At 37.7% G+C, this 23,435-nt stretch overlaps 3 protein-coding genes across 21 annotated transcripts in view; all 3 read left to right on the top strand.

The window, feature by feature from the left end:
- The window catches only part of LLPH (LLP homolog, long-term synaptic facilitation factor), a 648,032-nt gene that overhangs the window by 224,286 nt on the left and 400,311 nt on the right, over nt 1-23,435 (top strand). The gene's annotated exons all lie outside the window — the stretch shown is intronic.
- The window catches only part of TMBIM4 (transmembrane BAX inhibitor motif containing 4), a 529,849-nt gene that overhangs the window by 118,805 nt on the left and 387,609 nt on the right, over nt 1-23,435 (top strand). The gene's annotated exons all lie outside the window — the stretch shown is intronic.
- Nucleotides 1-23,435, top strand: part of GRIP1 (glutamate receptor interacting protein 1) — a 710,404-nt gene that overhangs the window by 503,240 nt on the left and 183,729 nt on the right. The window lies entirely within an intron of this gene.

Below are 23,435 nucleotides of genomic sequence, written 5' to 3'. Positions count from 1 at the left end.
TTCATGCATGCCCTTTGCATTATTTAATAAGTATAATACTTAACAATCTTAGTGATAAGCATTATGTTGTAGTTTGCTTGACAGCATTTTGTTTTGCAGTTTTGTTTTGTTTTGTTTTGTTTTGTTTGAGACAGGGTTTTGCTCTGACCCAGGCTGGAATGCTGTAGTGCAATCATGGCTCACTGCAGCCTCAACCTCCCAGGCTCAAGCAATCCTCTCACCTCAGCTCCCCGCCATCTCCCACCAGGTAACTGGGACTACAGGAGCACACCACCATGCCTGGGTAATTTTTAAATGTTTTTGTAGAGACAGAGTTTCGCCAAGTTGCCCAGAGTGGTCTCAAACTCTGAGCTCAAGCAGTCCTCCTACCTCAGCCTCCCAAAGTACTAGGATTATAGGCGTGAGCCACACACCCAGCCATATTCTTTCTTAGCAGCAAATAAAGTAACAGTGTGCCTTACAATTGCTGGCACCTTAAAATCAATAAAATATGGTAATTTTTTTAAGCCAAATACTCAGTTCTCTCATTTTGCAGTTCAGAGATTAGGTCACACAAGGATTTAGTGACTTGCCAGAGGCGAGGCAAATAGGGCTGGTTTGTTAGGGCATAATGAACCATTTGCAAATATTTTTCAAGTGACTGTCCCAACTTAGCCCCAGATTAACCCTTTGTTTTTCTAAATAATCATAACTAACCATATTGTTATAATTTTCTATTTCTTTAAGTTGGTATTTCTTTTTTTTAGTTTTTAATTTTTGTGGGTATATAGTAGGTATATATATTTATGGGGTATGTGAGATGTTTTGATACAGCCATGCAATGCATAATAATCACATCATGGTAAATGGGGTATCCATCACCTTAAGCACTTATCCTTTGTTACTACAAACAATCCAATTATACTCTTTTAGTTATTTTAAGATGTACAATTAAGTTATTATTGACTGTAGTCACTTGCTGTGTTATCAAATACCGCATCTTATTCATTCTTTCTAATGTTTTTGTACCCATTAGCCATCCCCACTTTCCTTCCACTCCCCCGCTACCTTCTGAGCTTCTGGTAACCATTATTTTACTCTCTAGCTCCATGAGTTCAATTGTTTTAATTTTTAGCTCCCACAGTCAAGTGACAACATGTGTTTGTCTTTCTGTGCCTGACTTATTTCACTTAACATAATGATCTTCATTTCTATCCGTGTTGTTGCAAAAGACAGGATCTCATTCTTTTTTATGGCTGAATAGTACTTCATTGTGTATATGTATCACATTTTCTTTATCCATTCATCTGTTGATGAACACAGGTTGCTTACAAATCCTGGTTGTTGTACATAGTGCTGCAATAAATATGGGAGTACAGATATTTTTTGATATATCAATTTCCTTTCTTTAGGGCATATACCTAGCAGTATATGGGTATATGCTGCTAGGGAGTGCTGGATCATATGGTAGCTCTCTTTTTAGTTTTGTGAGGAACCACCAAACTGCTCTGCATTGTGATTGTACTAATTTATATTCCCACCAATGGTGTACAAGACTTCCCTTTTCTCCATGTCCTCACCAGCATTTGTTATTCCCTTTCTTTTAACTGGGGTGAGATGTTATTATATTTCATTGTAGTTTTGATTTGGATTTCTCTGCTGATCAATGATGTCAAGCACCATTTCATATACCTGTTTGCCATTTGTCTGTCTTTTTTTGAGAAATGTCTATTCAAATATTTTGCCCATTTTTAAATTGAATTATTATATTAAAATTTTTACTATAGAGTTGTTTGAGCTCCTTATATATTCGGCTTACTAATCCCTTGTCAGATGTATAGTTTACAAATATTTTCTCCCATTCTGTGGGTTGTGTCTTCACTTTGTTGATTGTTTCCTTTGCTGTGCAGAACTTTTTAACTTGATGTGATCCCATTTATCCGTTTTTACTTTGGTTGCCTGTGCTTGTGGAGTATTACTCAAGAAATTTTTGCCCAAATCAATGTCCTGGAGAGTGCCCTTGATGTTTCCTTGTAGTAGTTTCATAATTTGAGGTCTGGGATTTAATTATTTAATCCACTTTGATTTTTGTATATGACAAGTGATGGAGTCTAGTTTCATTCTTCTGCACATGGATATCTAGTTTTCCCAGCATGAGTTATTATTGAAGAAACTGTCTTTTCCCCAGTGTATGTTCTTGGCACCTTTGTTGAAAATGAGTTCTTTGTAGGTGTATGGATTTGTTTCTGGGTTCTCTGTTGTTCCGTTGGTCTGTGTGTCTGTTTTTATGCCAGTACCATGCTGTTTTGGCTACTGTAGCACTGTAGTATATTTTGAAGTCAGGTAATGTGATCCCTCCAGTTTTATTTTTCCTCAGGATACTTTTGGCTATTTTGGGTCTTTTGTGGGTCCATATAAATTTTAGAATTGTTTTTTCTATTTCGGTGAAGAATGTCATTGATATTTCAATGGAGATTGCGTTGAATTGGTAGATTACTTTCAGTAGTATGGACATTGTAACAATATTGATTCTTCCAATTTATGAACATGGAATATTTCTATTTTTTGTGTGTCCTCTTCAATTTCTTTCATCAAGGTTTTAAAGTTTTCATTGTAAAGACCATTTACTTCTTTTAATTCCTAGCTATTTAATTTTCTTTTTAGCTGTTGTAAATGGGATTACTTTTTAAATTTCTTTTTCAGATTGTTCACTGTTGGCATATAGATATGCCACTGATTTTTTATATCGATTTTGTATTCTGCAACTTCACTGAATTTGTCAGTTCTAATACGTTTTTGGTGGAGTCTTAAGGGTTTTCCAAATATAAGATCATGTCATTTGTAAACAAGGATAATTTGACTTCTTCCTTTCCAATTTGGATGCCCTTTGCTTCTTTCTTTTATCCGATTGCTCTAGCTAGGACTTCCAGTACTACGTTAAATAACAGAGTGACACTGAGAATCTTTGTAATGTTACAGATCTTAGAGAAACCACTTTCAGTTTTTCCCCATTCAGCATGATACTAACTGTGGGTCTGCCACATATGGCTTTTGTTATGTTGAGGTATATTCTTGCTATAATCTGTTTCTTGAGGGATTTTTTATGAAGGGATATTGAATTTTATCAAATGCTTTTTCAGCATCCATTGAAAGGATCATGTGGTTTTTGTCCTTCATTCTGTGGATATAATATATCACATTGATTGATCTGTGTAGGTTAAACCATCCTTGCACCCCTGGGATAAGTTTCACTTGGTCATGATGAATGATGTTTTTAATGTGGTCTTGAATTTGGTTTGCTGGTATTTTGTTGAGGATTTAGGAATATTGGCTTGTAGTCTTCTTTTTTCCTGTGTCTTTGTCTGGTTTTGGTATCACGGTAATACTGGCCTTGTGGAGTGAGTTCTGAAGTATTCCCTCCTTCTTTGTTTTTTGGAATAGTTTGAGCAGGATTGGCATTAGTTCTTCTTTAAATGTTTGGTAAAAATCAGCAGTGAAGGCATCAGGTCTTGGACTTTTCTTTGCTGGGAGATTTTATTACAGCTTTAATCTCATTAGCTGTTATTGGTGAGTTCAGGTTTTGGATTTCCGCATGGTTCAATCTTGGTACATTTTATTTATATAGGAATTTATACGTTTCTTCTAGGTTTTCCAATTTACTGGCATATACTTGCCCATAGTAGTCTCTAGTGATCATCATATGTTTTGGATGTTTTCCCACCCAAATCTCATCTTGAATTGTAGCTCCCATAATTCACACATGTTGTGTGAGGGACCCAGTAGGAGATAATTAAATCACAGGGGTGTTTTCCCCATACTTTTCTCGTGGTAATGAGTAAGTCTTACAAGATCTGATGATTTTATAAGAGGTTTCCCTTTTTGCTTGGCTGTCTCATTCTCCCTTGCCTGCTACCATGTAAGAGATGCCTATCGCCTTCTGCCATGATTGTGAGTCTCTCCAGCCACGTGTAACTGTGAGTGCATTAAACCTCTTTTCCTTTATAAATTACCCAGTCTTGTTATGTCTTTATCAGCAGCATGAAAACAGACAAATACAGATCCTTTGAGTTTCTGTAGTATCAGCTGTAATGTCTTCATTTTCATCTTTGATTTTATTTATTTAGGTCTTCTCTCTTTTTCCATAGTCTGGCTAAAGGTTTGTCAATTTTGTTTATTCAAAAAACTAACTTTAAAGAAAAGAAACAACTTTTAATTGATCATTTGTATTGTCTTCATTTCAGTTTCATTTATTTCTGCTCTTTCATGCTACTAATTTTGGGTTTGGTTTGCTCTCACTTTTCTAGTTCTTTAAGATGCATTCTTAGGTTATTTATTTGAAGGTTGTCTTTTTTATTTTTTTTTTTTTTGACGTAGTGTTTATAGCTATAAATTCCCTCTTAGTGCTGCTTTTGCTATATCCCATAGGATTTGGTATGTTTTGTTTCTGATATGATTTGTTTCAAGAAATTTTTTAATTTTCTTAATTTCTTCATTGACCCATTGGTCATTCAGGAGCATACTGTTTAATTTCCATGTGTTTGTTGAATTTCCAAAATTCCTCTTGTTACTGATTTCTAGTTTTATTCCATTCTGGTCAGAGAATTACTTGATACCATTTCAATTTTTTGGAATTTTTAAAAATTTGTTTTGTGCTAACATATGATCTATTCTCAAGGATGATCCACGTGCTAAGGAGAATGTATATGCTGCAACTGTTGAATAAAATGTTCTGTAGATATCAATTAGGTCCATTTGGCCTGTAGTCCAGATTAAGTCCATTGTTTCTTTGTTGATTTTATGTCTGGATGATTTGTCCAATCCTGAAAGTAGGGTCACCAGCTATTACTGTATTGAGTTCTATCTCTCTCTTAAGCTCTAATAATATTTTCTTTGTATCTCTGCATGCGCCGGTGTTGGGTGTACATATATTTACAAAGGTTATATCCTCTTGCTGAATTTACCCTTTTATAATTATATAATGAGCCCTCTTTGTCTCTTCTTACAGTTTTTGTCTTGAAATTTATTTTGTCTGGTAGAAATATAGCTACTCCTGCCCTTTTTTGGTTTCCATTAGCATAGAATGTCTTTTTCCATCCCTTGTTTTCAGTCTATATGAGTCATTATAGGTGAAGTGTGTTTCTTGTAGACAAGAGATAGTTGAGTCTTATTGTTTATCCATTCAGCCGCTCTGTGTCTCTTGATTGGAGAATTTAGACCATTTGCATTCAATGTTATTATTGATAAGTAAGGATTTACTCCTGCCATTTTGTTATTAGTTTTGTGGTTGTTTTGTGGTCTTCTTTTTTTTTCTGTCATTCCTTCCTGTCTTCCTTTTAGTGATAATTTTTCTCTGGTGGTATGTTTTAATCTCTTCCTTTTTATACTTTATGTATCTGTTGTATGTTTTCAATTTGAGGTTACCATAAGGCTTGCAAATACTGTCTTATACCCCATTATTTTAAACTGATGACAACCTAACACTGATTGCATAAACAAATATGCAAAAAGAAAACTAACAAAAACTCTACACTTCAACTTGCCCCCTGCTTTTTAACTTTTTGTTGTTTTTTTAATGTTTTATCATACTGGCTATTTCTTGAAAAGTTGTCATAGTTATTATTTTTGATTGGTTCATCATTTAGTCTTTCTACTTAAGTTTGCATACCACCATGACAGTGTTATACTGTGTTTTTCTCGGCGCTTACTATTACCAGTAATTTTTGAAACTTCAGATGATTTCTTATTGCTCACTAACATCCTTTTCTTTCAGATTGAAGAATTCCCCTTAGCATTTCTTGTAGGACAGGTCTGGTGTTAAAGGAATCCCTCAGCTTTTGTTTGTCTGGGAAGGTCTTTATTTCTCCTTTGTGCTTAAAGCAATTTTTGCCAGATATACTATTCAAGGATAAAAGTTTTTTTTCTTTCAGTACTTTAAATATGTAATGCCACTCTCTCCTGGCCTATAAGATTTCCATTGAAAAGTCAGCTGCTAGATTTACTGGAGCTCCATTCTATGTTATTTGTTTATTTTCTCTTGCTGCCTTTAGGATTCTTTCTTTTTCCTTTACCTTTGAGAGTTTGATTGTTAAATGTCTTGAGGCAGTCTTCTTTGGATTCAGTCTGTTTGGTGTTCTATAACCTTGTGGTACTTAAATATGGATATATTTGTCTAGGTTAGGGAAGTTCTCTGTTATTACCACTTTGAATAAACTTTCCATCCCTATCTGTCTCTACATCCTCATTAAGGCTAATAACTCTTAGGTTTGCCCCTTTGAGGCTATTTTCTGGATCTTACAGGCATGCTTTATTCCTTTTTCATTCTTTTTTCTTTTGTCTCCTCTATTTTCTTTTTTTTTTTTTTTTTTTTTTTTTGGAGACAGAGTCTAGCTCTGTTGCCCAGGCTGGAGTGCAGTGGCCAGATCTCAGCTCACTGCAAGCTCCGCCTCCCAGGGTTTACGCCATTCTCCTGGCTCAGCCTCCCGAGTAGCTGGGACTACAGGCGCCTGCCACCTCGCCCGGCTAGTTTTTTGAATTTTTTAGTAGAGACGGGGTTTCACCGTGTTAACCAGGATGGTCTCGATCTCCTGACCTTGTGATCCGCCCGTCTCGGCCTCCCAAAGTGCTGGGATTACAGGCTTGAGCCACCGCGCCCGGCCGTGTCTCCTCTATTTTCAAATACACTGTCTTCAAGTTCATTAATTCTTCATTCTGCTTGATCACTTCTCCTATTAAGAGACTGTGGTGCATTCTTTAGTATGTCAATTGCATGTTTTCATCTCCAGGATTTCTGCTTAATTCTTTTTAATTATTTGAATCTCTTTATTAAATTTATCCGACAGGATTCTGAATTTCTTCACTGTATTATCTTGAATTTCGAGTTTCCCCCAATCACCTATTTTGCATTTTCTCTCTGAAAGGTTATATAACTCTATTTCTCTGGGTTTGGTCCCTGGTTCCTTATGTTATTCATTTGATGAGGTCATGTTTTTAGATGGTCTTGATGTTTATAGATGTTCATCAGTGTCTGCAGAGCATTGATGAGTTAAGTATTTATTGTAGTCATTGCAGTCTGGGTTTGTTTGTACCCATCCTTCTTGGGAGAGCTCTGCAGGTATTTGAAGGGACTTGGATGTTGGGATCTAATTTTTTGGTCACTGCAGCCATATCTGCATTAGGGGGCACCCCAAGCCCAGTAATGCTATGGCTCTTATAGACTCATAGAGGCACCACCTTGGTGATTTTGGATAAGACCCAGAACAATTATCTGGATTACTAGGTAGAGACTCTTACTCTCTTGCCGTACTTTCTCCCACACACAGTCTCTCTGTGCTGAGCCACCTGGAGATGGGGAAGGAGTGACACATGCACCCCTGTGGTCACTACCACCGGAACTGCACTGGGTCAGACCTGAAGCCAGCACAGCACTAGGTCTCACCCAAGGCCTGCTATAACCACTACTTGGCTACTACCTATGTTTTCTCAAGGCCCTAGAACTCTATAATCAGCAAGTGGCAGAACCAGCCACCCTTCAGGGTAAAGAGTTCCCTTCAGGGTGGAGAGTTCCTCTGGGCCCTGGATGGGTTCAGAGATGGCATTCAGGAGCCAGGTTCTGGAGTCAGGAACCTTAGAAAGCTACCTGGTACTCTATTCTGCTGCATCTGAGCTGGTACCCAAAGCACAATAAAAAGTCCTTCCCGCTCTACCCTCTGCTTTCCACAGGCAGAGTAGCCTCTCCTCATGGCTACCACCTCCAAGGGGCCATGGGGAATACTGCCAAAGTACCACCAGTGCTCACTTAAGGTCCATGGACTCTTCAGTCAGCTTGTAATGAATGCTTCCAGCCCCAGGATTCTCCCTTCAGAGCAGTGGGCCCCCCTCTAGCCCAGATCAGGTCCATAAATGCCATTCATGAGCCAAGACCTGGAATGGGAACCCCAAGGGCCCACTTGGTGCTCTAGCCCCTGTGGCCAAACTGGTACCTAAGATGCAAGACAAAGTCCCCTTTACTCTTCCTCTGTTTTTCTCAAGCAGAAAGAATCTTTCTTCATGACCACCACAGTTGGGAATATGCTAGGTCACACTTGGAGCCAGCATGTCTCAGATTCTCACCCAAGGCCCATAGCATGTACCACCTGGCTGCCACTGCTGATTATTCAGGGCCAAGAGCTCTTAAGCCAGCAGCTGATGAATCCTGCCAGAATTGGGTTCTTCCCTTCAAGGCAGCGAGTTTTGGCCCAGGTTTTATCTAGAAATCTTGTTCAAGAGCCACAGCCTGCAATGGGGTCCTTCCAACTTTGTGTGGTGCCCTATCTGACTGTAGCTGAGTTGGTATCCAAGTTGCAAGACAAAGTCCTCTTTACTCTTCCATCTTCTCTCCTCAAGCAGATGGAAGGGGTCACTTTTGGAACTGCAAACTGTGCTGCCTGGGCTTGGGGGAGGAATGGTGCAAGCACTCCCTTAGCCACCCCAGCTGGTATCTTACTAGGTCACATGCCCACCAAGTGAATGGGCTCTTAGCCCAGCACAGCACTAGGACTTGCCTAGGAGTTGCAGTTCTTGCAGCTTAGACTGCTAAGTTGATTGAAGGCCCCAAACCACTTTAGTCCACCGTGGTGGGGCTTGTCGGAGCTCACATGCCAACTGCTGGGATAGATGATTCCCATCTAGCTAGGGCTGGTCCAAGTGCTTCCTCCCTGGGTGTTGGCTGACTGCTGCCTGGTATTGTTTTCCACTGTGATAGGGAAGCACCAAGTTCCAATGCAAAGTCCCAAAGTCACAGCACTTTTCCTCCCCCAAGCTCACAGATTCTTCATGCCATGAGATATGCGGGATGGGGAATGGGTGGCAAGACTGTTTTTCCTACCCTTGTCAGTGGCTCTTTCAGTGATATGAAGTGAAAACCAGGTACTGTGATCACTCGCCTGACTTTTGGTTCCTACGAAGGTGCTTTTCCTGTGTAGATAGTTGTTAAATTTGGTGTTCCTGCAGGGAGGATGATCTGTGGAGGTTTCTATTCAGCCATCTTGCTCTGCCTCCCAAGGTCTGTATTTTTTAATAGAATATAAATTCCTTGAGATCAGGGACTAAGTCTACATCATTTACCACTAGATAGCAAAGTGCCTAGAATTTAGGCAATTATCAATAGATATTCAATGGAAGGTAGGGAGGGAAGCAAGGGAGGGGAAGGGAAGGAATGAGGGAAGGAGGGAGGAAATGAGGAAGAGAGGGAAGGACTAAAGCATTTCAAACTCAGGGTGAGGCTAGAAGATAGTTATACTTGGGTAAGATAGTGTTACATAAGGTGATTGAGGTACTAATACAAAGGATGGATGGCATCAAAGAGGAAACAGTAGCGACTGCTTTTATCTACTCATTCTCTTTCTGCTTACTCCAAAGGGGAACATTTCCGTGACAAGAAAATGGTTTCCCATGCAGAACAGAAGAAACAAAAGGGACCAGGGGAGGGGCCAGGAGAGAATGGTACCCTCCCTGTTAGGACAGAGGAAGCCAAATACAGGTAGGCAGCACAGCCTCCTCCAGTTCTGAATTCCAGTAGGTCTGCATGGGGCTCTCATGAAGTTCTGACTCACTGCAGCAGGACCATGGCTTCTCCGTGGAAAGTCCACAGGGATCCCCAGATGCTTTGCCTCTTGGTGATCTGCAGTGACTGCACTATTAGTTTTCCATCTGTTCCTTTATTTGAAATGGATCAAGTCCCATGAAACAAGGGAAAGTCAAATAAGTGCCCCTGACATACAGGCATCCATAACAAAACGAGAAGGATTGATTTACTAGTGCCCTTGTGGCTTGGAGTCTGCTTGAGGCTAGCTTTATTTTTCTTCCCTTTTCTCAAAAGTATTTCATCTATACATTCTTTTGGTCCATTGTTTAACAATTACTATATGATGAGTCTGAAACTTTGTAGCATTTAGTTACACGAGGGGGAAATTTCATGTACATAAAACAGACATGAAGTTTGGCCTAATGAAAGGACCCTAATTTTTAAGTCTCAGTGTCCCTCATCTATAAAATGGTAGTATGCCCTTCTTTACAGAGTTTTTCTGAAGGCTAAGTTAGTGAATGGATGTAAGAAGACTTGGAAAAGTATAAACTGCTTTAAAAGAATGGATAATCTTTAAAAGTATCGGGCTGGGCGCGGTGGCTCAAGCCAGTAATCCCAGCACTTTGGGAGGCCCAGACGGGCGGATCACGAGGTCAGGAGATGGAGAACATCCTGGCTAACACGGTAAAACCCCGTCTCTACTACAAATACAAAAAAACTAGCCAGGCGAGGTGGCGGGCGCCTGTAGTCCCAGCTACTCGGGAGGCTGAGGCAGGAGAATGGCGTAAACCCGGAGGCGGAGCTTGCAGTGAGCTGAGATCCAGCCACTGCATTCCAGCCTGGGCGACAGAGCGAGACTCCGCCTCAAAAAAACCAAAAAACAAAAAACAAACAAACAAAAAAAGTATCATGAATTTCTTCATTTTAATCTCTCTATTCAGGCAGGTTCCTAGGTCATGTTAGATTCATGGGTACTTAGACATTCGTGGAAGAAAGAGGCCAAGTGAGTGTAGCTCTTAGTTCTACTTTTCCCTGATTATTTAAGAAGTCTGATTTCTTGTGGAAGTTTATCCTTTCTTCACTTCCCTTTCAGGCACAATGGAACTCAAGCCTTGTCCTCTTAGCTGTCTTTGAAGATGCAACATTTGGCCCCTTATGTTGAACACTAAGCGACCTAACTCAGCGATGACTAGTTCTCACTAGCTGTAGTGCAGCCTTACCTGGTATCTTTCTCAGGGTCGTCTTTCACTTCCATAGTGTTCTTTCCTTTTGCCCACCCAGCTGCCCCATCCCTTGTTGTTCAGCTGGACTCCCAGATCAGAACATCTGATCATTCTAATCCTAGTACAGTAATTCTGGATTTTCATATTTAAATAGTTATTCAACATAAGATACTGCCCTGCCTGGCACCATGGCTCATGCCTGTAGTCCTAGCACTTTGGGAGGCTGAGGCAGGACCATCACTTGAGCCCAGAAGTTCAAGACCAGCCGAGGCAACATAGTGAGACCCCCATCTCTACAACAACAACAACAACAACAACAACAAAAACTGTTTCAAAAAATTAGCTGGGCATTGAGTGACACACACTACTCAGGGGGCTGAGGCAGGAGGATCACTTGAGCCCAAGAAGTTAAGACTATAGTAAGTAAAAAATTGCACCACTGAAGTACAGCCTGGGCAATAGAGTGAGACCTTGTCTCAGAAAACAAGGATTCTAGCCAAAAGGATACCCAAAAATACATGCAAAAATAAAATACTTCCTCCCAAAAATAGCTCATTAATTTGCTAAGCAATACTTGGTATCTTCACTTCTCTATTAAGTGGAAACAATACTGCAAGTAAATATCCTACTTTCATCTAAAGAAGAACTTAAACCTCTAACTAGCCATCTATAGCCTACAGAGGACTTTCTTAGCAGCACAAGTTGAGCTGTTATTCCCTTTCAGGCTCCCAGCCCATGCTATGGACTGATGACATTTCATTGAAATTATTAGATGTTTGTCTCTTAGACATTTAGAATGTGAATTGCAGAAAGGTAGAGGCAGTGATTATTGGTCTTCAAAATACTAGCCTCTACCACATAGTCTGGCAATTATAAATGCTTAAAAATATTTTTAGAACAAAACAGTCCATAAGTAGTTGTAAGAATGTAGTTAACTTATCTAAGAGAACATTGAAAATCAGAGTAATTAAATTCAAAGATAGCCATGCCAATTGCTTCAGTTTTACTTGTAAACGCCAGTTTTCAATCATGTCAACAATGTGATTATAACAGCTTAGAAGTGAAAATTACAGATGGAGAGTTTTCCCAAAGGAAAGTTGCCTGAGGCTTTTGAGGCAAGTGCAATTGCGAGATATCCTGCCCAGTGCTTTTTGCTGGTCCTTATCACCTCTTACTTTTAAATGTCTACCACTCAGGCCATCATGCTTAGGAAGAAAGGCGGTTTCACTGAAGTAAGCCATTTCCTGTTTCTGATATCTTGCATCATGGTTTTATTTAGACTATCAGATGACTGTGTAGGAATACATGACTGATAGATGTGGGTGCTGTTTGCTATTCTACAATCCCCTACCCAACAAACACACAAATTATAAAATGTCACTCCCACGTAAATTGTTCTTTGATTGTCACATTGCTCAAACCTGATCTTCTAGGTCAGAGTTTCTAAAGTAGGATACATGGATAAACCCCAGTGGGGAATTAATGAATTCCCCTGAAATCATGCACACAATTTTTCTGGGACAAGGGTTCACTGCTTTCATTAGATTCTCAAAGTAGTCTGTGATTTCACCAGCAGTTAAATACCACTATTAATTGTTTTGTCTTATATTCATAACAATCAAAATATAGTAGAAAACTGGAAGTTTGCATATCTGGAAATTTCCAATATCCAAATAACAATAATAATGACAACAAGACAACAATAAGACTATGGCTAACATATATTGAACACTTACTGTGTGGCAGTTATTACCATAAGTTCCTTGTAAGAATTGTATTACTTAATTTCACCAAATTCTGTGAGTAGATACCATTGTTATCCCTAAATTAGATGTGAGGAAACTAAGACCCATGAAAGCTAAATAACTTGTTAATAAGTTTGACATTGGAAAGCTTAAGGGCAAATTTTGACAATTAAATAGAACTGATTTTGGGAGAAATAGAAATTGGAACAATTCTAGTATTGCCATATTTTAAAAGCAGGAATTTTTTTTAACTTAATGCTCTAGAAGACATTTGATACCTGAATCAGTTATACCAGAAAAACAGTCAACGTCTCTGTTCAGTCTATTTTTAAAGGAATCCTGACCTATGTATCACATATCTTCAGGGGTCACATATTTTTGTATTTGACAATGCATATTTGTATATAACCTTTCTTTGGAGGTGCTCCAGGAAGCATACAGATATTAATCCAGCCCTCTCATCACTGCATGAGATAAATCCCAATCATAATTTTGTTTCACATGAATATTTGTGCCAGGTAATATTTATGTGCTGTACATCCCTGCCACTGATCAAATTTATGTTCAGACTCCCAAGGGATGAGAAAAATTCTAGTATATCCCTCATGTCACTACACAGAGGTGGAAAATGCCCAATAACCTTTCTCTGCTAGTCTGGGTGGCAAGAACTGAGACTGAAAATGCAGCAGTTCATCACAGAAACCTAGCTTTGATCCCCACAGCTTTGCTGAACCAGGGGATGTTAGGAAGAGCTTGAAATGAGTATTGGAAAAAGCGTCTGTTTATTTCCTGAGGGGAATAAACTTCCTAGTGGCACCACTAAAAGTAATATACAGATAAAACTGTAGTATGAGCAATAATGTTTTTTTCAATAGTAGTACACGGATATAGCTATAGTATTCTGGTGTGTGACCCAATTCCCCTTACCTAGGCATTGGTACAATTAATCAACCAAGTAAGCGTGGGGAAATAACTCTGTCTGCTCCATTCAGATTCTGCTCCTTTATCATTTTGCTTCTGCACCGTCCAGCAATATTTCTGTTTACCACAAGCTGATGCTCACCACCCCATTATAATTCCCGGATTTGGGACTGATGTGCTCGTTCCTCCAGTAGTTATCAGGGAGGACCTGTGAATGTTCCAGGTACTATTCTATATGCTGGAGATACAGCAGGGAACAAAACGCTGTTGTTGACACTAGCATTTCAAAATTTGTGACTTACTTTACAGAGTTTTCGCCAATAGTATTTCTATTGAACTGTTGATGGTATTTTTTAAAATCTCTGCAGTTAATAGAACTTCAAGAAGTAAAGAACTTAACCTGTTTTGCTGAATATGCCTCTAGTGGTTGCTTTTAAATTGTACTTTCTCTTTTTATGCTACAGCCATGGGGTGAGGGTTTTATAGATCATTTTGAGGTGTGACGAAAACTATTTTAAGACCAAATTTTTGTGTGGTATTTCAATGTTAAATTTCTTTTATATGACATTATATAGTGTGCCTGCCCCGCTCCAATCACTCGCAGCAACACAAACTTCCTGTTTTCTGGATTCCCCTTCTCAGCAACAGATGTCAACATCCACCAGTCAGACAAGTTGGAAACCTTGGGGCCTTTTTGATCCTCCCTCACTTCCATGCTTCCATGCTTCCCACATCCTCATTGGTCTCTAACTCAGGAAAACTCCTCTTCATTAATATGTCTGATGTCCATGCCATCCACATAGCCACGGATGTATTTTAGTCTATCATGTGTTGCCTCTGTATGGCATAGTCAGTACCTGTCTCTCCATATCCACCTTACCCTCATTGCGTGGGTCTCTATTTAGACTCTAGTTCTCTGCCTCCTTTGAATTTATGTGTGTACATGGATGGAATAAGTTCTTGCCCTTGGGATGTGAACATAAACAGGCCGGTAATGGCTTTTAAGAGAGCTGTCTTTCCCCTTCCACCAGCTGAATGAAAACAAGATTAAGTCCTAGGGCAGAAGTTTCTAAACTTTCTCAGTCCACAGAGCCCTTAGTGTCTCAGTAATTTTTTACAGCACCTCCAGGCCAAATAAAATACCACTAGTTCAATTTACTAAGTAGTCAGGTTCAAACAACACAGTTCATATTTTATCCTAACAACTTATTAGCCATGTGAAAAAAAGATATTTATAAACTAAAAGAACAACACATGTTCATTTCACTCTTAAGTAACCACAAGTAGTTAATAATGAATGGTATGTGTGTACCTGTTGAACATTGTACAGTTTCTCAAATCCTTAAATTAATGTTGATAATCTCAATTCCTGTTTCACACTGGTTTTCACATGGGAATTGCTTTTTACCACAGTAACTGGAAAAAAAAAAAAAAAACTCAGCTTTGGAAAGCTGTGACATAAACAAAGCACTATAGTGTAAGCTAATGTTTAACTAAACTTCCTAAAGCTAGCAGGTGATGTTGTGTCCAGCAGATATCAAATGTGGCTGTGTGTTTTCTTGAAAATTTAAAACATCCAATGGTAGTCCTGTGAATTCACCATGGATTCATGTGCCTCAATGCACAGTTTGGCAACCAGAGCATTAAGGGATGACAAAGTCACAAAACGGAAAAGAGCATAGCTCCCTAAATCTCTGTGTGAGAGGGAGCTGACTAATGATCAGGAACACCCACCATAAACTTGTATGTGAGCAGAATAAACTCCTGTTGTATTTGAATTCATTTTTTTATTTGTTGACACAACATAGCCTAACTTAATCCATACATTATATGACAGCAGTGGCCTTCTAATGGTTCTCCTTGACCAAAGATTAAGGTCTTTCTCCTCAAGACTTTACACTACCATTACCAAAACCATTGCTAACCTTTTCTAAAACCCAAATCTGAGCACTTTCTTAGGATCCTTCATGGTATAATGTCTGTTGGTATCCCAGTCTCTTCTACCAATCTCTCCTCATGCACCAAACCCTAAGTCTGTCTCTCAATCTTAGCTATATGTTAGAACACCCTGAGGAGCTTTAAAAACTATGCCTAGTTCCCCACTTGCAAAGATTCTGATCTCACTGACATGGACCAATTCTTTGAAAAACACAAACTGAATCAACTCACCCAATATGAAATAGAAAATTTGAATAGCCCTACAACTATTAATAAAATTGAATTTGTAATTTAAAAACTTCCAAAGCCAAAATCTCTAGACCCAAATGGCTTCACTGGAAAATTTCTCCAAATGCTTAAAGGGAATTAAGAACAACTCTGAACAACCTCTTCCAGAAAACAGAAGAGGAAGAAATGTATTTTCCAACTGATTTTATGAAGCTAGTATTATTATCCTGTTACCAAACCAAAGACAATACAAAAAAGAACACAACAGATTAGTATCACTCATGAATGTAGATGAAAAAATTATTAATAAAATATTAGTAAGTAGAATTCAGCAAGATAGTTTTTAAATTATATACCATGACCAAATGGGGTGTATTTCAGAGGTGCAAGGTTGGTTCAATATTACAAAATCAAACAGGGTAATCTACCATATTATCAAGCTAAAGAAGAAAAAATCGCATGATCATGTCAGTCAATGCAAAATAAATTGACAAAATTCAAACCTATTCATTATTAAAACTCTCAGAACAGTGGGAATAGAGAGGAACTTTCTCAACTTGGTAAAAAGTATCTATAAAGGAAACCCACAGCTCACATAGTACTGAGTGATGAAAGACTGAATGGTTTTCCTCTAAGACCATTACAGTAAGGTCTCACCACTCTAAATTAACGTAGTGCTGGAAGTTCAGCCAGTGCTTGAGGCAAGAAAGGGTAATAAATATGTATAGATTAGAAATGAAGAAGTAAAATTGTCCCTATTTGCAGATGACAATTGTCTATATAGAAAACGCTAAGGAATTTACATAAAAACCCACAAAACTTCCAGAACTAATAAGTTCAGCAAGGCCACAGGATACAGGCTAAATATACTACAATCAATTGTATAACTATATGCTAGCAATGAACATATGTACATTAAAAATAATAATAAAATATAATTTAGGCCAGGCATGGTGGCTCACGCCTGTAATCCCAGCACCTTGGGGGGCCAAGTCAGGAGAATTCCTTGAGCCCAGGAGTTTGAGATCAGCCTGAATAACACAGTGAGATTCCCCTCTATAAAAAAAATTTAAAAATATTTATGATTGTTCCAAAAAATGAAATTCTTAGGAACAATTTATAATTGTTTTAAAACAAATTCTTAGTACAAAACATACAGTACTTACATGCTGAAAACTGGAAAGTGCTGATGAAAGAAATTAAAAGTCTAAATAATTGGAGAGTCAAACTATGTGCGTGGATTGGGAGACTCAGCTTAGTAAAGGTGTTAATTCTTTCTAAATTGACATACAGGCTTAATATAAATCCTATCAAAATCTCAGCAAAATATTTTGCAACTATAGACAAGATTATTCTAAAATATAAACTTAACAATATTTAAAATGCCAATAGGATTATTTTTGGCACAAGATGTATTTTATATTATTGCAAAACTAGAACATGTATACTTGTAAAGATTCTGTGAGAAATTATGTTTCAAAGGTATGCTGGCTTGTTGTTTAACTTTTCTGTGAAAGATCAGAGACCCTGCCCATGAAGCCTTCCTGAATGAGGTATGTCATACCACCAATCACATCTCCTTTGAAAGAGATTGTACAAACAACAGACACCCAAAAGCAGGGGGATAGGTGAGGAGGCTGGTAAAGCCCTCAGTGTCAGTCTCTCAAAATTGGTCAGTCGGGATCTGCTTGAACATACAAAAACAAAACAAAACAAAACAAAACAGAAAAGTATCATGGGTATAAGGCATTCAGAACCTGTATCCAACCATCTCATTGTTTTGTAAACTGTTTTGTACAGGATGGAAATCCAGCATAATAATCTTTTGTTCTGTGACACTCTTGTTTCTGGAAATTCTTGTCTCATTGCTTATTTAAAAAATAAAATAGGCTTACACAGAAAAAAGGAGTTACCGGTAAATTTTGGCAAGTCCCTAAAATTCAGGAGCTATATGAACAGGAAATTACAACATGGACAATTGTCACAAGAGTTGCTGAAAGAGGAAAGAAAGCCATATGTGATGATTAAACAACAAGTGGTACAGGCTCTGACAAGAGTAAATAAAGGGTGATCATGGCACAGCGTGGGAGGGCCCCTAATCCATGTGGGCAAACGATGTTCTCAATGGTTCCTCAGAGGAGTCATCCCAGAGCTGCCTTGAAGACATCCTCAGCTAGGGACATGGATGAAGGGGAGGTGTTAAAGGCAGAGAAATAACAAATGGTAGGAGATTACATGAGGTCTGGGGAGAGCATGTCCTGTAGTTCAGTTTGCAGTTTTCCTCAATTCTAGCTGCATGTTAGAATCCCCTGGAGGAAATTTTCAAATACTGAGCACACCCCAGACCAATTGAATCATATACCCACTGATGGGACATTTTAAAAAATTAAACTGCTAATTTTGAGATAATTGTAGATTCATATGCAGTTATAGAAAATAATATAGAGATTCCTTATATCCTTTACCTTGTTTTCCCCAATAGAAACATCTGCAGAACTATAATGTAATATCACAACCAGGATATTGACATGGATGGAGTCAAAATACGGAACATGTCCATTACTACAAGGATCAATCATTTACTCTTTTATGGCTGCATTCACTTCCCTCCTGCCCTTAACCCTGGCAACCTCTAACCCATCCTCTAGTGCTATAATTTTGTCATTTCAAGAATGTTAAATAAATGGAATCATACAATGTGAAATCTTTGGGGTTGACTTTTTGCCTTAGCATAATTCTCTGGTAATTGATCTGGGTTGTTACTTGTAGCACTAGTTTGACCCTTTTGATTGCTGAGAAGTATTCCATGGTATAGACATACCACATTTGTTTAACCATTTACCTGTTGCAGGACATCTTGGTTGTTTCTGTTTCCTGCTATTATGAATAAAGCTGTGATAAGTATTCATTTACAGGTTTTGGTGTGAATGAAGGCATTCATTTCTCTAGGATTAATGCCCAGGAGTATAATTTCTGGCTCATAGGGTGGTTGCATATTTAGTTTTCTAATAAACTGGTAAACTGTTTTCCAGAGTAGTTGTCCTACTTTACATTCCCATCAGTAGCATCAGAGTAATCTAATTTCTGTGCATCCTCACCAGCATTTGGTGTTGTCACTAATTTTTATTTTAGCTTTTCTGATAAGTATGTAATGATATCAATTGTAGTTTTGATTTGTAAGTAATTTGAGCCATTTCCCTAATGGAAAATGTTGAGTATTTTTTCGTGTGTACTTACCTGCCATCTGTATATCCTCTTTAATAAAATATTTCATGTCTTTTTCCTGTTTTCTAAGTATTTGCTTTTTTACTGTTGAGTTTTGAAAGTTGCTTATACATTTGAAATACTATTCTTTTGTCTTTGTCGGATATGTGGTTTGCAGATATTTTTTCCTGGTCTGTAGATGTTCTTTTCATCTTAAGCAGGTCTCGCAGAGAACATTCATTTTTAATCTTGATGAAGTCCAATTTGCTGGATTTTTTTCCTTTTATGGATCATGCTTATGTCAAATCTAGAAACCCTTCGCTAAACCTAGATCTTAAAATTTTATCCTATGTTTTCCTACAGTTTATAAGTATGTCATACAATTTCTATAATATTATGGGGTTTTTTTGACGGTGATTCATTTTGAGTTAAATTTTATACAAGGTGTGAAACTGTGGGCAAGTTGTGGCATTTATTTATTTATTTATTTTGCCTGTGGATGTCAAATTACTGCAGCATCATTTGTTGAATAGGCTACCTTTCCTCTATTGAATTGCATTTGCATCTTGTCAAAAACCAGTATGTCATATTTGTGTGAGTCTATTCCTGGGTCCTCTGTTTTGTTCCAGTGATCTATATGTCTATCTCTCCATCAGTACCACACAGTGGTTTTGCTTATGTTTTTTGATACAGAGTCTCACTCTATCGCCCAGACTGGAGTGCAATGGCATGATCATGGCTTACTGCAGCCTTGACCTCCCAGGTTCAAGTGATCCTACGGCCTCAGCCTCCTGAGTAGCTGGGACTACAGGGGCACACTACCATGCCCAGCTATTTAAAAAAAAATATATGTAGAGATGAGGTCTCACTCTGTTGCTGCTCTTGAATTCCTGGTCTCAAATGACTCTCCCCTCCCAGCCTCTCAAAGTACTGGGATTATAGGCATGAGCCACTGCACCTGGCCTACCACACAGCCTTTATTACTCTAGCTATGAAAGTTTTGAAATTGATACACTAAATTCTCCCATTTTCTTCTTTTTAAAAATTGTTCCTTTCCCTTTCAGATAAATTTTAGAATAATCTTGTCTACAATTACAAAATATTTTGCTGGGATTTTGATAAGGTTTGCATTAAACCTATATATCAGTTTGGAAAGAATTAATGTCTTTGTTATGCTGAGTCTCCCAGTCTATGCGCATGTTTGTCTCTCCAATTATTTAGGCCTTCTTTAATTTCTTTCATTGGCATTTTTTAGTTTTCACCATGTAAGTACTGTATATGTTTTGTTACTTGTACACCTAAGAATTTCATTTTTGGAACAATTATATATGATATTAATTTTAATGTACATATGTTCATTGCTACTATATAGATATAAAATTGATTAAAGAAAATCAACACTTTTTATGTTGACTTATTCTATCCACTGGAATATTAGTTCTTAGATGGCAGGAATAGTATCCATTTTGTTCAGTGTTGTATCTCCAATGCCTCAAACACTATCTGGCACATAGTAAGTGCTCAGTTCTTATTGAATGAGTGAATGGGATGCCTTTTCATTTATTCTAATCTTACATCCTTCAGAAGCACTTTAAAGTTGTCTTCATATAGTTTTTGTGCAGTTTTGTTAAGTTTTTTCCTAGGGATTTTACCTTTTGGCTATTGTAAATGGGGCCTTCTCTTCTATAATAACCTTTTACTGGCTGCTGTTCGTCTACATAAATGATATAGTTTTCTGCATATTAATTGTATAACCATCTATGTTTTTAAATAACCTTATTTGTTTGTAAGAACTTTTCATAATTCTCTTATGTTTGCCAAGCATCACTGTTACTTTTCTTAAAAATTTCTGGAGTTCAGTAATGAAAATGATTGAATTACAAACACAAAGAAAAACAGCAAACAACTAAATTTCATTCTATCAGTGGGATTCTGTTCAGTTATGTTGAGTAAGTAATGGTATAGATGTAAACCTATACCTTTTATTTTCTAAGATAATTAGATATGGTGAGTAAGGAAAAAGTCAAATTGAGAACCATTTCTTTCCTCACTAGTTAGACATCATCTGTTGCCTGTGCTGCTTGCTAATTGAAAGAGATTACAGTGCTCACTACAAGGTCCTCTTAATTGGGGGAGTGATATTTGCAATTTAAATCACAAAAGAAAGAAATCATCTGTACATATTGACTTGCCCAAGTTCCACTGTTTTACAGCAGTGTTTGTTCAGTAAACCTTGATACATAAGTGAACTCATGCAAATGAATGCATCTGTCTTCATTTCTTCTGTCTTCATTAGATCATTATGCAGACATTAAACACCAAAAGGGGTATTAAATGATTAATTAGCCAACTGGAGACTTCAGGTGAGCCAAAAGCAAACTCCAAAAGCAAGTACCTTTCTCTCCAGACCACTTCTTCTCTCCCACCCCCTACAGAAACATCCATAAAGGATTTAGTCAATTATTCTGGGACCACAGATACTTATTGGCAGTTACCATTCTTGCAATTCAGCAAATTTTCTTGCAAGAATGTTCTATCTTTACTCCTGAGTTTTGCCTAATTTATATTCCTTATTTGGTCTGCTCTGCTCAGCTAATCCTGGTCAATAAGTACAGCAGATTGGATAGAAGACAAAATTGTAAAATAGATGGTGCATTTTGAACCTCAGGCCCTTCGCTGTATATTGTTGCCTGGACCATCTTCTCTGTGGCTGCTTCCCTACAACTCACATTGTATGGCACAGTGGTCTGTGATGTTGCCTCTTTGACTAGGCTGTGGCCATCTTGAGGATAATGGCCTTTGCTTTTTCCATCTTCGAGTTTTATTGTCTGGCTCAGGGTAGGCATTCAATATGTGCTTGAATCAATGAATGCACAAATTACTCAATTAACTGGTACAGGAATATTTTCTCAATTTCACATTATTAAAATAAGCTCTTAGGAAGACATTTGAAATGTTTTTAAATGACAAGGTAATTGACTAGTATCAGTTTTAAAAGTAGCCAGATCGATGCATTTATATTTTAATAATGATGAAATTAAACTAAAATAGTTGAGCTTTTCTAGATTTTCAGGATTCAGCCAGAAGCCTGGGAAGCACCTGGGTTCCTTCTGGAGAAAATGACATTGTCCACCTCCCATAAGGCTGTACCCGTGCATCCTATTTTATGCAGGAAGCATGTCCTTGAAAACTTGGAGTAGAAAGAAAATTTTTATGAATAGAAACTTACTTCTCACATGCCTGGTGTTAGTATTTTAGAGTTGCTTCTTCATGAAAATTGGATAGACCTTTAAGATAGGCACTTAAAAAAACTATGCTTCCAACTCTACATGTAAAGTTCTATAATCAAATGTTTAAATATATAGGATCACTGCATATTTAAAGAAGATGCAAAGAATCTTTCTGGTGGCAAAATTGTTGGGCACATTATATCTCTATAATATGAATGGTCATCATCTACTATGTCATTTTGTTTACTTTAATTATTAACTTTATTTAAAAAATTTGTAACTAGCCTTCTGCCAACAAGGGTTTAGAGGGATTGTTTATTAAGGTGATGTCTTCAATATCAGTTGAACCTATGTATGTTTCCATGAGATTTCTGGGGATTTCTTTGTTTTGTTTTAAGGAGTGCAGGGGAAATGCACATAGTGGTAGAATTTTGTTACAGATGCTTCTGGTAAATGATGTAAAAGATCCTGTACTTTCATGCACTTGACAAGAATTTTCATTCTTGAATTTCAAATTTTATTTGGTCTTTCATACCAAATGTAGTAGATGAAGCTGACATCATACACACTCAGACTCCTCCTTGTCTTCTACTTTAAAAGACAATAATGACTTATGTATACAGTGTCATGAGACTGCCATGAAAAGGCAGAATTCCAATGATGGTATGCTGGGATGTTAAAGTCACAGGAGCTGGCAAACTTGAAAGCCCTGCCTTGAAGGACATTCTCTAGGCTGCTGAGGAAATAAGTAGCCTGCTGTCTGCAGCCTTCTTCCCCAAAGTACTCTGTTCTCCTCACTAGATCAGATGAGATACTGTTTCTTTACCTAATGTAATTTCATTTTTTCATTGCCTAGTGGGATAATATACTAGCAGCAGCAATTTAAAAACCTTTATGATACACATTCATAGATATTTTCAATGTTATAATTAACTGTTATTAGGGAAAGGGTTAAGATGTGCAAATAATTTTTTTTTAATTTCACTTTGAAAGAGCGAGTTTGTTTTTGCATTTTAATATGCATCTTTGATGTTCTAGAAGTTCATTACCCCTGAAATGTGTAACTTAATTTAGGAGAAATTGGAAAATTGGACAATTTCCCCATCCCTACCAAGAAAATATATTTGCAGATAGGGGAATAACATCACAGGGAATTTTAAAACAGCATTTATCCTAATTAGCCTCTGGAAGGTAAATATTGACTCTACTTATTTTTATTTTTGAAAGGGAGGATATTCTTACAGTTTTCTTACCTTCTGTTCTGACTAAAATCAAAAGATTTGAGTTCTGTCTTGCTGTATATACATTATCTCCACAAGATCTATGAAATTTTAAAATTTTGTAAGTAGAGAATGAAAGATTTATGGCAGTTACCTGGAAATTCTGAGGATCAATCCTGCCTTGC

The sequence above is a fragment of the Macaca thibetana genome, chromosome 11 (assembly GCF_024542745.1).
Source record: "Macaca thibetana thibetana isolate TM-01 chromosome 11, ASM2454274v1, whole genome shotgun sequence".
Classification (NCBI taxonomy): Eukaryota; Metazoa; Chordata; class Mammalia; order Primates; family Cercopithecidae; genus Macaca; species Macaca thibetana.
This window is presented reverse-complemented; position numbering and strand designations above follow the sequence as displayed.